Below are 12693 nucleotides of genomic sequence, written 5' to 3'. Positions count from 1 at the left end.
ACCGCTTATTACAGTCGCTGTTGAAGTGACAGCCATTTCTTACAATGTGCATGGAGCATAAAGTCTGATTCTGTTATAACTCTCAACCAAAAAAAGGCTTAATTGAGAAAATTAAGAAATATTGTATGGTTAATTATGATTATGAGTATAAATAATGATGGTAATAGTAATATTTAATAACTCACCCGGAGCATTGCTTATCTGAGTGTAATATCCTCCACTGTGAGACCTCTGATAGACGTGTCTAAAGTAGCATGCTCTCCTCAAAGTCCTTGTCTTTATTAGCTCCGAGTCACATGACACAAACACATAGTTGTCTCTCTGAGTGGTTTGTTCATTATTACATTCCATCTTTAACCAAACTGGATTTACCTACTTATACAACAATGCATTCCTCCCTAAGCATGCGGTTTTGTGAAGTATCCCATGGAAAGGTCAATGGAAAGGGTGTGTTTCGCTGTCAGGTGTTTTACTTCAAATGATTAAACCCATAAAACAGACTACATCATGTAGCAGGCTGCTTAATCCCTTTTACAGAGCAGCGTCCATTACGTTTGTTGATCATTTGTTTATTTAAGTGATCATATAATGTGATACCTATTTCAAGCGTGTGCATTTGCAGCTTCTGTAGACCTCGATGGCTTTACTTGTGTGGATGAATAAACACTGAAGGAGAACATGCACAATGTGAGAGATTGATATTAGGGTGAGTAGATGATGCCAGAAATACAGATTTGAGGCTAATTATCCCTCATTAGGGCGGAGTGAACGAAGAAATACATTTTATTGGTGCATTTACATTGACTAAACATTGGATCATAAACAACAAATACAATAAAAACATTAATCCCTAACCTTAAAAAATTAACATTTTAGTTTAATAAAGATTTCCTAAAACGATTATATTACAATTCATACTCTGTGTGCAACACGGGTCAGCTAAAACTGTGAGAACTCCTGATATTACCTTTCCCTGCAATCTTCACTGCAGTTTTAACTTCAAACTTGCTTTAAAATCAAGGAATCATCAGAAACAATGCTGATCTCCGTCTGAGCTTCACTGCTGGACTAGAGCTCATCTGGCCGTGTCGTCGAGATTCATAACTCTGATCATAACTCTGATAAAGTTGTAGTGCAGGTTTTCATGATAATATGTAATGTTATCAATCCATGCGAGTCTTTCAAAGACGATTCTTCAATTTGGATTCTTCCAAGTTGTTCTACAGGTTTCATGTTTACTCGTCCTTTTGAAACTCATCGAGATTAAGCCAGGATTAGGCCACATTTATAAACGTGCCGTAGTAAAAACACGACTGGTGTGCATTTTGAGACAAAACAGTGACATATATGAAGATATGTTTTCAGATAAAGTCTGAACTGTCTACAGTTTAAGCCTGATCTGAGAGCTGTTTGCATATCTGTCTATCTGCTAGTCAATCAGAATGTGCTTTTCTCATAAAAAAAAAAAGAAGATTTCATAGGGTTTTCATTTATTAAATTAGTGGATGCTTTTATCCAAAGCAACTTACAAATGAGGAAAATCACAAGCAGTTTGTCGTAAGAGTCAACCCTATTCATACTCATTGTTAAGAGCATTTCACAGCTAATAGACTAAGTAAAGTAATTACTAAATTAAGTCAATTTCACTGATAATTACAAAGAAAATGCAAACAACACAATAAATGAAATGGGAAAGACTGAATTAGTATTTTCTTGTAAAGCGTAGATACTCCAGATATCCGGTAACTTATAGTACAAAGTATTACAAAGGTGAAATGTAGAAAAGAGAAATGTTTTCTGGTTATGAATTGTCTGTGTTGCATGACAGGTTTTAACATTAAACTGTATCACTATAACCAGTGCTGTAGATACATATATTACACATATTTCTATATATGATACATACTGTATTATATTTGATATTTTGTTGAAATGGAAGATAGTCTTCATGCAACATTAAACCGGTTCTTCGAAATGTGTTTCCTGGTTTTTTTTGTTCCGGTCTTTGCGTGTTTGTTTGCTGGGTTGTTATAATCATATGATCTGACTGACGGTGAAATAACTGGAATAGTGAAACTAAAACATCTTATATGGTCAGGCTCTTTCTGGCCCAGAGTTTCTGTTCTTCAGTAGATTTGTGTGACTGTTTCATGGTCTTGACACTGTGGTCATGATTGTGACTTGATTCACCAGTGGGTAATTAAAGGTGATGATTTTAAACATGGGTTGTGAGTTATCAACGTTTCCTTCTCTGGTGATGTTGTTTTGTGATGGCGAGTGTGTTCGATCTGTTGGGATTGAAGGCATGTGCTTTGACGAGGAGCCTGTGATTGTACTGGGGTCGTTTCGCTCTGGTTGAATGGATAAACCCAAAGTTGAGTCTCGGGCTTCATAAGCTAATGTGGTGGTCCCAGGTTCAGGAACAGAGATCGAGTCATTGCTTTGCTGAGTGGTTGGACATATTGCGGACGTGTCCATTGATATTGGCTTGGAATCCGGAGTCACTCCTTGTCTTGAAACTGTTCCCTGTAAAGAAAATGAAAATGGTTGAATGTGACCATTTGAAGTTACCACATATTGTAGGGTAAAAAGGTTGTAACACTTTACTTGAAGGGGTGTGCATAAGACTGACATGACACTTTCATAATCATGACATGACGCATGGTTTTATGCATGTTTATGACAACTGTGTCATTCGCACAATTATGACAAATATAAATATGACATGTTTGAGATGTCTTTGTTATGACAACTTGACATAAACCAATAAATCATAACCTGTCAGTGTCTTTGTCATGCCGACTTGACATTACCAAGACAACACAACCTGTCATAAATATGTCATAAACATGACAGCAGATTAATTATCAAACTTAAGAAACCACTTAGCTTTATGGGTTAGCATTACATTAAACGGTCATGTGTTGGTTTTGACATTGGCTGTCATGACGCATTATAACTGTGTCATAAATATGTTTCTTGACATCAACTACACGGAGTCACCTGTGCTTGACGATTATTGACACAAATGTCACGCAATAATGATACATTATAAATTAATACAGTGAGGTTATGAATTAATACAAAATAAATACTTAATAAAAAATAGATACTTAAATAAAAAAGTTGTAACTTTTACTTTACTCTTTTACTAACTCTTTGAAACTTCTTAAAACAAACGGTCTCAAAACATATCAAATAAATGATTTGCTAAAATAATGACAAAACTGAGAAATCAGAAACATAATAAGAGCAAGGGTTCAACAATGACAATTATTATTGAAAACTGTAAAAATATATTATTATTTCTCAACTGTCTCAACACAGTGGAAGTTGTGGAACTGTCCTCAAAATCTTTTTTATTGTTATTATTGTAACAGACTTTGTTGGATGTACTGGCGCTCGTTGTATATGTGTGTATGCAATGTATTTTTCCCCTCTGGGCTTGCCGTAGATAGGAATGGGTCATGCGCACTTGATACTGGAGTGTCGCGGGTTTTGGAGTTAGTGATCTGATGTGTGGTATAATAAAGTGGAGAAGAGTTCAAACAAACTGCTATGTTTATTATTTATTCAAACTGCTACCCTTACACCTAGAAGGTTAAGTTCCCCTGCGGCTGTTTTCTCCAACTTAAACCGATATCTATCGATACGTGCTGCTACCTCAAGTGACAAAACAGTAACATACCGTAAATAATTATGCAAACATACTTTTATCTTGCTCTTTTTTCTCCTCCTCTGTCCTTTTCTTCTTTCTATTTTCGGCACCAGAGGGATACGTCCTTGTACCGTGACTTTATGCGCAGTTGCGCACGAATTGTCTATGCACGCGCGAGGTGTCTAGATTATGCGCATGACTGCACTGGCAGACACAGCAGCAGTTGTAGGCAGATATATTGATCATGAAATCAGAATTTTCTTGTCTTGAATTATTAATTAATTCATTCATTTATGTCACTTGTTTAAGTCATCTAAAAAATAAAAATAAATTAAACAAAACTCGATCAGCCGCTTAGTTCGCTTATGCCTCGGGCCAGCTCTGTGTGTGACCGTGTACACAATCTATATGTTATATGGACAGGCCATGCAACTTTATATTTTACAACCTGTATTACAATTCTGAAACAGTCTGGAGCTTGGTTACACACCTCAGCCTTTTAAAAGTCCAGTGTAGCTTGTGGTTTGCTTGTGCTGTGTAGGTAACTGTACCTGAGTTTGCAGATGGTTGGTAACCAGTATATGCATTGTCGATGTTCCCTGTAGAGTGGATGTGCCGAAGCCAGTTACAGATGTTTGTGAGGGCTCTCGGATGCTGAGTTCCGTCGAAGGTGTAGTTGTGTTTGTTGGCTCAGTTGTAGCTGTATGTTCAGTTGTAAATGTAAGTTGTGTTGCTGTTGCTGTTAGAGGGGCTGTAGTTGTAGCTGTATGTTCTGTTGTAGATGTTGAAGGAATTGTGGCCATTGTTTCTGTTGTAGATGTAAGTTGTGTTGTTGCTGTAAGAGGGGCTGTAGTTGTAGCTGTATGTTCTGTTGTAGATGTTGAAGGAATTGTGGCCATTGTTTCAGTTGTAGATGTAAGTTGTGTTGTTGTCGCTGTTAGAGGGGCTGTAGTTGTAGCTGTATGTTCTGTTGTAGATGTTGAAGGATTTGTGACCATTGTTTCAGTTGTAGATGTAAGTTGTGTTGTTGTTGCTGTTAGAGGGGCTGTAGTTGTAGCTGTATGTTCTGTTGTAGATGTTGAAGGATTTGTGGCCATTGTTTCTGTTGTAGATATAAGTTGTGTTGTTGTTGCTGTAAGAGGGGCTGTAGTTGTAGCTGTATGTTCTGTTGTAGATGTTGAAGGAATTGTGGTCATTGTTTCTGTTGTAGATGTAAGTTGTGTTGTTGTTGCTGTAAGAGGGGCTGTAGTTGTAGCTGTATGTTCTGTTGTAGATGTTGAAGGAATTGTGGCCATTGTTTCAGTTGTAGATGTAAGTTGTGTTGTTGTTGCTGTAAGAAGGGCTGTAGGTGTAGCTGTATGTTCTGTTGTAGATGTTGAAGCAATTGTGGCCATTGTTTCAGTTGTAGATGTAAGTTGTGTTGTTGTTGCTGTAAGAGGGACTGTAGTTGTAGCTGTATGTTCTGTTGTAGATGTTGAAGCAATTCTGGCCATTGTTTCAGTTGTAGATGTAAGTTGTGTTGCTGTTGCTGTAAGAGGGGCTGTAGGTGTAGCTGTATGTTCTGTTGTAGATGTTGAAGCAATTGTGGCCATTGTTTCAGTTGTAGATGTAAGTTGTGTTGTTGTCGCTGTTAGAGGGGCTGTAGTTGTAGCTGTATGTTCTGTTGTAGATGTTGAAGGAATTGTGGCCATTGTTTCTGTTGTAGATGTAAGTTGTGTTGTTGTTGCTGTAAGAGGGACTGTAGTTGTAGCTGTATGTTCTGTTGTAGATGTTGAAGGAATTGTGGCCATTGTTTCAGTTGTAGATGTAAGTTGTGTTGTTGTTGCTGTAAGAGGGACTGTAGTTGTAGCTGTATGTTCTGTTGTAGATGTTGAAGCAATTGTGGCCATTGTTTCTGTTGTAGATGTAAGTTGTGTTGTTGTTGCTGTAAGAGGGGCTGTAGTTGTAGCTGTATGTTCTGTTGTAGATGTTGAAGAATTTGTTACCATTGTTTCAGTTGTAGATGTAAGTTGTGTTGTTGTTGCTGTAAGAGGGGCTGCAGTTGTAGCTGTATGTTCTGTTGTAGATGTTGAAGGATTTGTGGCCATTGTTTTAGTTGTAGATGTAAGTTGTGTTGCTGTTGCTGTAAGAGGGGCTGTAGTTGTAGCTGTATGTTCTGTTGTAGATGTTGAAGGATTTGTGCCCATTGTTTCTGTTGTAGATGTAAGTTGTGTTGTTGTTGCTGTAAGAGGGGCTGTAGTTGTAGCTGTATGTTCTGTTGTAGATGTTGAAGGATTTGTGACCATTGTTTCAGTTGTAGATGTAAGTTGTGTTGTTGTCGCTGTTAGAGGGGCTGTAGTTGTAGCTGTATGTTCTGTTGTAGATGTTGAAGGATTTGTGGCCATTGTTTCAGTTGTAGATGTAAGTTGTGTTGTTGTTGCTGTAAGAGGGGCTGTAGTTGTAGCTGTATGTTCTGTTGTAGATGTTGAAGGATTTGTGGCCATTGTTTCAGTTGTGGATGTAAGTTGTGTTGTTGTTGCTGTAAGAGGGGCTGTAGTTGTAGCTGTACGTTCTGTTGTAGATGTTGAAGAATTTGTGACCATTGTTTCTGTTGTAGATGTAAGTTGTGTTGTTGTTGCTGTAAGAGGGGCTGTATTTGTAGCTGTGTGTTCTGTTGTAGATGTTGAAGGATTTGTGGCCATTGTTTCAGTTGTAGATGTAAGTTGTGTTGTTGTTGCTGTTAGAGGGGCTGTAGTTGTAGCTGTATGTTCTGTTGTAGATGTTGAAGGATTTGTGGCCATTGTTTCAGTTGTAGATGTAAGTTGTGTTGTTGTCGCTGTTAGAGGGGCTGTAGTTGTAGCTGTATGTTCTGTTGTAGATGTTGAAGGATTTGTGGCCATTGTTTCTGTTGTAGATGTAAGTTGTGTTGTTGTCGCTGTAAGAGGGACTGTAGTTGTAGCTGTATGTTCTGTTGTAGATGTTGAAGGAATTGTGGCCATTGTTTCTGTTGTAGATGTAAGTTGTGTTGTTGTCGCTGTTAGAGGGGCTGTAGTTGTAGCTGTATGTTCTGTTGTAGATGTTGAAGGATTTGTGGCCATTGTTTCTGTTGTAGATGTAAGTTGTGTTGTTGTCGCTGTTAGAGGGGCTGTAGTTGTAGCTGTATGTTCTGTTGTAGATGTTGAATGATTTGTGGCCATTGTTTCTGTTGTAGATATAAGTTGTGTTGTTGTTGCTGTAAGAGGGGCTGTAGTTGTAGCTGTATGTTCTGTTGTAGATGTTGAAGGATTTGTGGCCATTGTTTCTGTTGTAGATGTAAGTTGTGTTGTTGTCGCTGTAAGAGGGGCTGTAGTTGTAGCTGTATGTTCTGTTGTAGATGTTGAAGGAATTGTGGCCATTGTTTCAGTTGTAGATGTAAGTTGTGTTGTTGCTGTAAGAGGGACTGTAGTTGTAGCTGTATGTTCTGTTGTAGATGTTGAAGGATTTGTGACCATTGTTTCTGTTGTAGATGTAAGTTGTGTTGCTGTTGCTGTAAGAGGGGCTGTAGTTGTAGCTGTATGTTCTGTTGTAGATGTTGAAGGATTTGTGGCCATTGTTTCAGTTGTAGATGTAAGTTGTGTTGTTGTCGCTGTTAGAGGGGCTGTAGCTGTAGCTGTATGTTCTGTTGTAGATGTTGAAGGAATTGTGGCCATTGTTTCAGTTGTAGATGTAAGTTGTGTTGTCGCTGTTAGAGGGGCTGTAGCTGTAGCTGTATGTTCTGTTGTAGATGTTGAAGGAATTGTGGCCATTGTTTCAGTTGTAGATGTAAGTTGTGTTGTTGTTGCTGTTAGAGGGGCTGTAGTTGTAGCTGTATGTTCTGTTGTAGATGTTGAAGGATTTGTGACCATTGTTTCAGTTGTAGATGTAAGTTGTGTTGTCGCTGTTAGAGGGGCTGTAGCTGTAGCTGTATGTTCTGTTGTAGATGTTGAAGGAATTGTGGCCATTGTTTCAGTTGTAGATGTAAGTTGTGTTGTTGTCGCTGTTAGAGGGGCTGTAGTTGTAGCTGTATGTTCTGTTGTAGATGTTGAAGGATTTGTGACCATTGTTTCAGTTGTAGATGTAAGTTGTGTTGTTGTCGCTGTTAGAGGGGCTGTAGTTGTAGCTGTATGTTCTGTTGTAGATGTTGAAGGATTTGTGACCATTGTTTCAGTTGTAGATGTAAGTTGTGTTGTTGTTGCTGTTAGAGGGGCTGTAGTTGTAGCTGTATGTTCTGTTGTAGATGTTGAAGGATTTGTGGCCATTGTTTCTGTTGTAGATATAAGTTGTGTTGTTGTTGCTGTAAGAGGGGCTGTAGTTGTAGCTGTATGTTCTGTTGTAGATGTTGAAGGAATTGTGGTCATTGTTTCAGTTGTAGATGTAAGTTGTGTTGTTGTTGCTGTAAGAGGGACTGTAGTTGTAGCTGTATGTTCTGTTGTAGATGTTGAAGGAATTGTGGCCATTGTTTCTGTTGTAGATGTAAGTTGTGTTGCTGTTGCTGTAAGAGGGACTGTAGTTGTAGCTGTATGTTCTGTTGTAGATGTTGAAGGAATTGTGGCCATTGTTTCTGTTGTAGATGTAAGTTGTGTTGTTGTCGCTGTTAGAGGGGCTGTAGTTGTAGCTGTATGTTCTGTTGTAGATGTTGAAGGATTTGTGGCCATTGTTTCTGTTGTAGATATAAGTTGTGTTGTTGTTGCTGTAAGAGGGGCTGTAGTTGTAGCTGTATGTTCTGTTGTAGATGTTGAAGGAATTGTGGCCATTGTTTCTGTTGTAGATGTAAGTTGTGTTGTTGTCGCTGTTAGAGGGGCTGTAGTTGTAGCTGTATGTTCTGTTGTAGATGTTGAAGGATTTGTGGCCATTGTTTCAGTTGTAGATGTAAGTTGTGTTGTTGTTGCTGTAAGAGGGGCTGTAGTTGTAGCTGTATGTTCTGTTGTAGATGTTGAAGGATTTGTGGCCATTGTTTCTGTTGTAGATATAAGTTGTGTTGTTGTTGCTGTAAGAGGGGCTGTAGTTGTAGCTGTATGTTCTGTTGTAGATGTTGAAGGATTTGTGACCATTGTTTCAGTTGTAGATGTAAGTTGTGTTGTTGTTGCTGTAAGAGGGACTGTAGTTGTAGCTGTATGTTCTGTTGTAGATGTTGAAGGATTTGTGACCATTGTTTCAGTTGTAGATGTAAGTTGTGTTGTTGTTGCTGTAAGAGGGACTGTAGTTGTAGCTGTATGTTCTGTTGTAGATGTTGAAGGATTTGTGGCCATTGTTTCTGTTGTAGATGTAAGTTGTGTTGTTGTTGCTGTAAGAGGGGCTGTAGTTGTAGCTGTATGTTCTGTTGTAGATGTTGAAGGATTTGTGGCCATTGTTTCTGTTGTAGATGTAAGTTGTGTTGTTGTTGCTGTAAGAGGGACTGTAGTTGTAGCTGTAGGTTCTGTTGTAGATGTTGAAGGAATTGTGGCCATTGTTTCTGTTGTAGATGTAAGTTGTGTTGCTGTTGCTGTAAGAGGGACTGTAGTTGTAGCTGTATGTTCTGTTGTAGATGTTGAAGGAATTGTGGCCATTGTTTCTGTTGTAGATGTAAGTTGTGTTGCTGTTGCTGTAAGAGGGGCTGTAGTTGTAGCTGTATGTTCTGTTGTAGATGTTGAAGGATTTGTGGCCATTGTTTCAGTTGTAGATGTAAGTTGTGTTGCTGTTGCTGTAAGAGGGGCTGTAGTTGTAGCTGTATGTTCTGTTGTAGATGTTGAAGGAATTGTGGCCATTGTTTCAGTTGTAGATGTAAGTTGTGTTGTTGTCGCTGTTAGAGGGGCTGTAGTTGTAGCTGTATGTTCTGTTGTAGATGTTGAAGGATTTGTGACCATTGTTTCTGTTGCAGATGTAAGTTGTGTTGTTGTTGCTGTAAGAGGGGCTGTAGTTGTAGCTGTATGTTCTGTTGTAGATGTTGAAGGATTTGTGACCATTGTTTCTGTTGTAGATATAAGTTGTGTTGTTGTTGCTGTAAGAGGGGCTGTAGTTGTAGCTGTATGTTCTGTTGTAGATGTTGAAGGATTTGTGACCATTGTTTCTGTTGTAGATGTAAGTTGTGTTGTTGTTGCTGTAAGAGGGGCTGTAGTTGTAGCTGTAAGTTCTGTTGTAGATGTTGAAGGATTTGTGACCATTGTTTCTGTTGTAGATGTAAGTTGTGTTGTTGTTGCTGTAAGAGGGACTGTAGTTGTAGCTGTATGTTCTGTTGTAGATGTTGAAGGATTTGTGACCATTGTTTCAGTTGTAGATGTAAGTTGTGTTGTTGTTGTTGTAAGAGGGACTGTAGTTGTAGCTGTATGTTCTGTTGTAGATGTTGAAGGATTTGTGACCATTGTTTCAGTTGTAGATGTAAGTTGTGTTGTTGTTGCTGTAAGAGGGGCTGTAGTTGTAGCTGTATGTTCTGTTGTAGATGTTGAAGGATTTGTGGCCATTGTTTCAGTTGTAGATGTAAGTTGTGTTGCTGTTGCTGTAAGAGGGACTGTAGTTGTAGCTGTATGTTCTGTTGTAGATGTTGAAGGATTTGTGACCATTGTTTCAGTTGTAGATGTAAGTTGTGTTGCTGTTGCTGTAAGAGGGGCTGTAGTTGTAGCTGTATGTTCTGTTGTAGATGTTGAAGGATTTGTAGCCATTGTTTCAGTTGTAGATGTAAGTTGTGTTGCTGTTGCTGTAAGAGGGACTGTAGTTGTAGCTGTATGTTCTGTTGTAGATGTTGAAGGATTTGTGACCATTGTTTCAGTTGTAGATGTAAGTTGTGTTGCTGTTGCTGTAAGAGGGACTGTAGTTGTAGCTGTATGTTCTGTTGTAGATGTTGAAGGATTTGTTACCATTGTTTCAGTTGTAGATGTAAGTTGTGTTGTTGTTGCTGTTAGAGGGGTTGTAGTTGTAGCTGTATGTTCTGTTGTAGATGTTGAAAGGTTTGTGTCCATTGTTTCAGTTGTAGATGTAAGTTGTGTTGTTGTTGCTGTAAGAGGGACTGTAGTTGTAGCTGTATGTTCTGTTGTAGATGTTGAAGGATTTGTGGCCATTGTTTCAGTTGTAGATGTAAGTTGTGTTGTTGTTGCTGTAAGAGGGGCTGTAGTTGTAGCTGTATGTTCTGTTGTAGATGTTGAAGGAATTGTGGCCATTGTTTCAGTTGTAGATGTAAGTTGTGTTGCTGTTGCTGTAAGAGGGACTGTAGTTGTAGCTGTATGTTCTGTTGTAGATGTTGAAGGATTTGTGGCCATTGTTTCAGTTGTAGATGTAAGTTGTGTTGTTGTTGCTGTAAGAGGGACTGTAGTTGTAGCTGTATGTTCTGTTGTAGATGTTGAAGGATTTGTGACCATTGTTTCAGTTGTAGATGTAAGTTGTGTTGTTGTTGCTGTAAGAGGGACTGTAGTTGTAGCTGTATGTTCTGTTGTAGATGTTGAAGGATTTGTGGCCATTGTTTCAGTTGTAGATGTAAGTTGTGTTGTTGTTGCTGTTAGAGGGGTTTTAGTTGTAGCTGTATGTTCTGTTGTAGATGTTGAAAGGTTTGTGTCCATTGTTTCTGTTGTAGATGTAAGTTGTGTTGTTGCTTCTGTAAGAGGGGCTGTAGTTGTAGCTGTATGTTCTGTTGTAGATGTTGAAGGATTTGTGACCATTGTTTCAGTTGTAGATGTAAGTTGTGTTGCTGTTGCTGTAAGAGGGGCTGTAGTTGTAGCTGTATGTTCTGTTGTAGATGTTGAAAGGTTTGTGTCCATTGTTTCTGTTGTAGATGTAAGTTGTGTTGTTGTTGCTGTAAGAGGGGCTGTAGTTGTAGCTGTATGTTCTGTTGTAGATGTTGAAGGATTTGTGGCCATTGTTTCAGTTGTAGATGTAAGTTGTGTTGTTGCTGCTGTAAGAGGGGCTGTAGTTGTAGCTGTATGTTCTGTTGTAGATGTTGAAGGATTTGTTACCATTGTTTCAGTTGTAGATGTAAGTTGTGTTGTTGTTGCTGTAAGAGGGGTTGTAGTTGTAGCTGTATGTTCTGTTGTAGATGTTGAAGGATTTGTGGCCATTGTTTCTGTTGTAGATGTAAGTTGTGTTGTTGTTGCTGTAAGAGGGGCTGTAGTTGTAGCTGTATGTTCTGTTGTAGATGTTGAAGGATTTGTGGCCATTGTTTCAGTTGTAAGTTGTGTTGTTGTTGCTGTAAGAGGGGCTGTAGTTGTTGCTGTATGTTCTGTTGTAGATGTTGAAGGATTTGTTACCATTGTTTCAGTTGTAGATGTAAGTTGTGTTGTTGTTGCTGTAAGAGGGGCTGTAGTTGTAGCTGTATGTTCTGTTGTAGATGTTGAAGGATTTGTGGCCATTGTTTCAGTTGTAGATGTAAGTTGTGTTGTTGTTGCTGTAAGAGGGGCTGTAGTTGTTGCTGTATGTTCTGTTGTAGATGTTGAAGGATTTGTTACCATTGTTTCTGTTGTAGATGTAAGTTGTGTTGCTGTTGCTGTAAGAGGGACTGTAGTTGTAGCTGTATGTTCTGTTGTAGATGTTGAAGGATTTGTGGCCATTGTTTCAGTTGTAGATGTAAGTTGTGTTGTTGTCGCTGTTAGAGGGGCTGTAGTTGTAGCTGTATGTTCTGTTGTAGATGTTGAAGGATTTGTGGCCATTGTTTCAGTTGTAGATGTAAGTTGTGTTGTTGTCGCTGTTAGAGGGGCTGTAGTTGTAGCTGTATGTTCTGTTGTAGATGTTGAAGGAATTGTTACCATTGTTTCTGTTGTAGATGTAAGTTGTGTTGCTGTTGCTGTAAGAGGGGCTGTAGTTGTAGCTGTATGTTCTGTTGTAGATGTTGAAGGATTTGTGGCCATTGTTTCAGTTGTAGATGTAAGTTGTGTTGTTATCGCTGTAAGAGGGGCTGTAGTTGTAGCTGTATGTTCTGTTGTAGATGTTGAAGCAATTGTGGCCATTGTTTCTGTTGTAGATGTAAGTTGTGTTGCTGTTGCTGTAAGAGGGGCTGTAGTTGTAGCTGTATGTTCTGTTGTAGATGTTGAAGCAATTGTGGCCATTGTTTCTGTTGTAGATGTAAGTTGTGTTGTTGT

The sequence above is a fragment of the Rhinichthys klamathensis genome, unplaced genomic scaffold, assembly GCF_029890125.1.
Source record: "Rhinichthys klamathensis goyatoka isolate OS25496 unplaced genomic scaffold, OSU_Roscu_1.1 h1tg000429l_1, whole genome shotgun sequence".
Classification (NCBI taxonomy): domain Eukaryota; kingdom Metazoa; phylum Chordata; class Actinopteri; order Cypriniformes; family Leuciscidae; genus Rhinichthys; species Rhinichthys klamathensis.
This window is presented reverse-complemented; position numbering follows the sequence as displayed.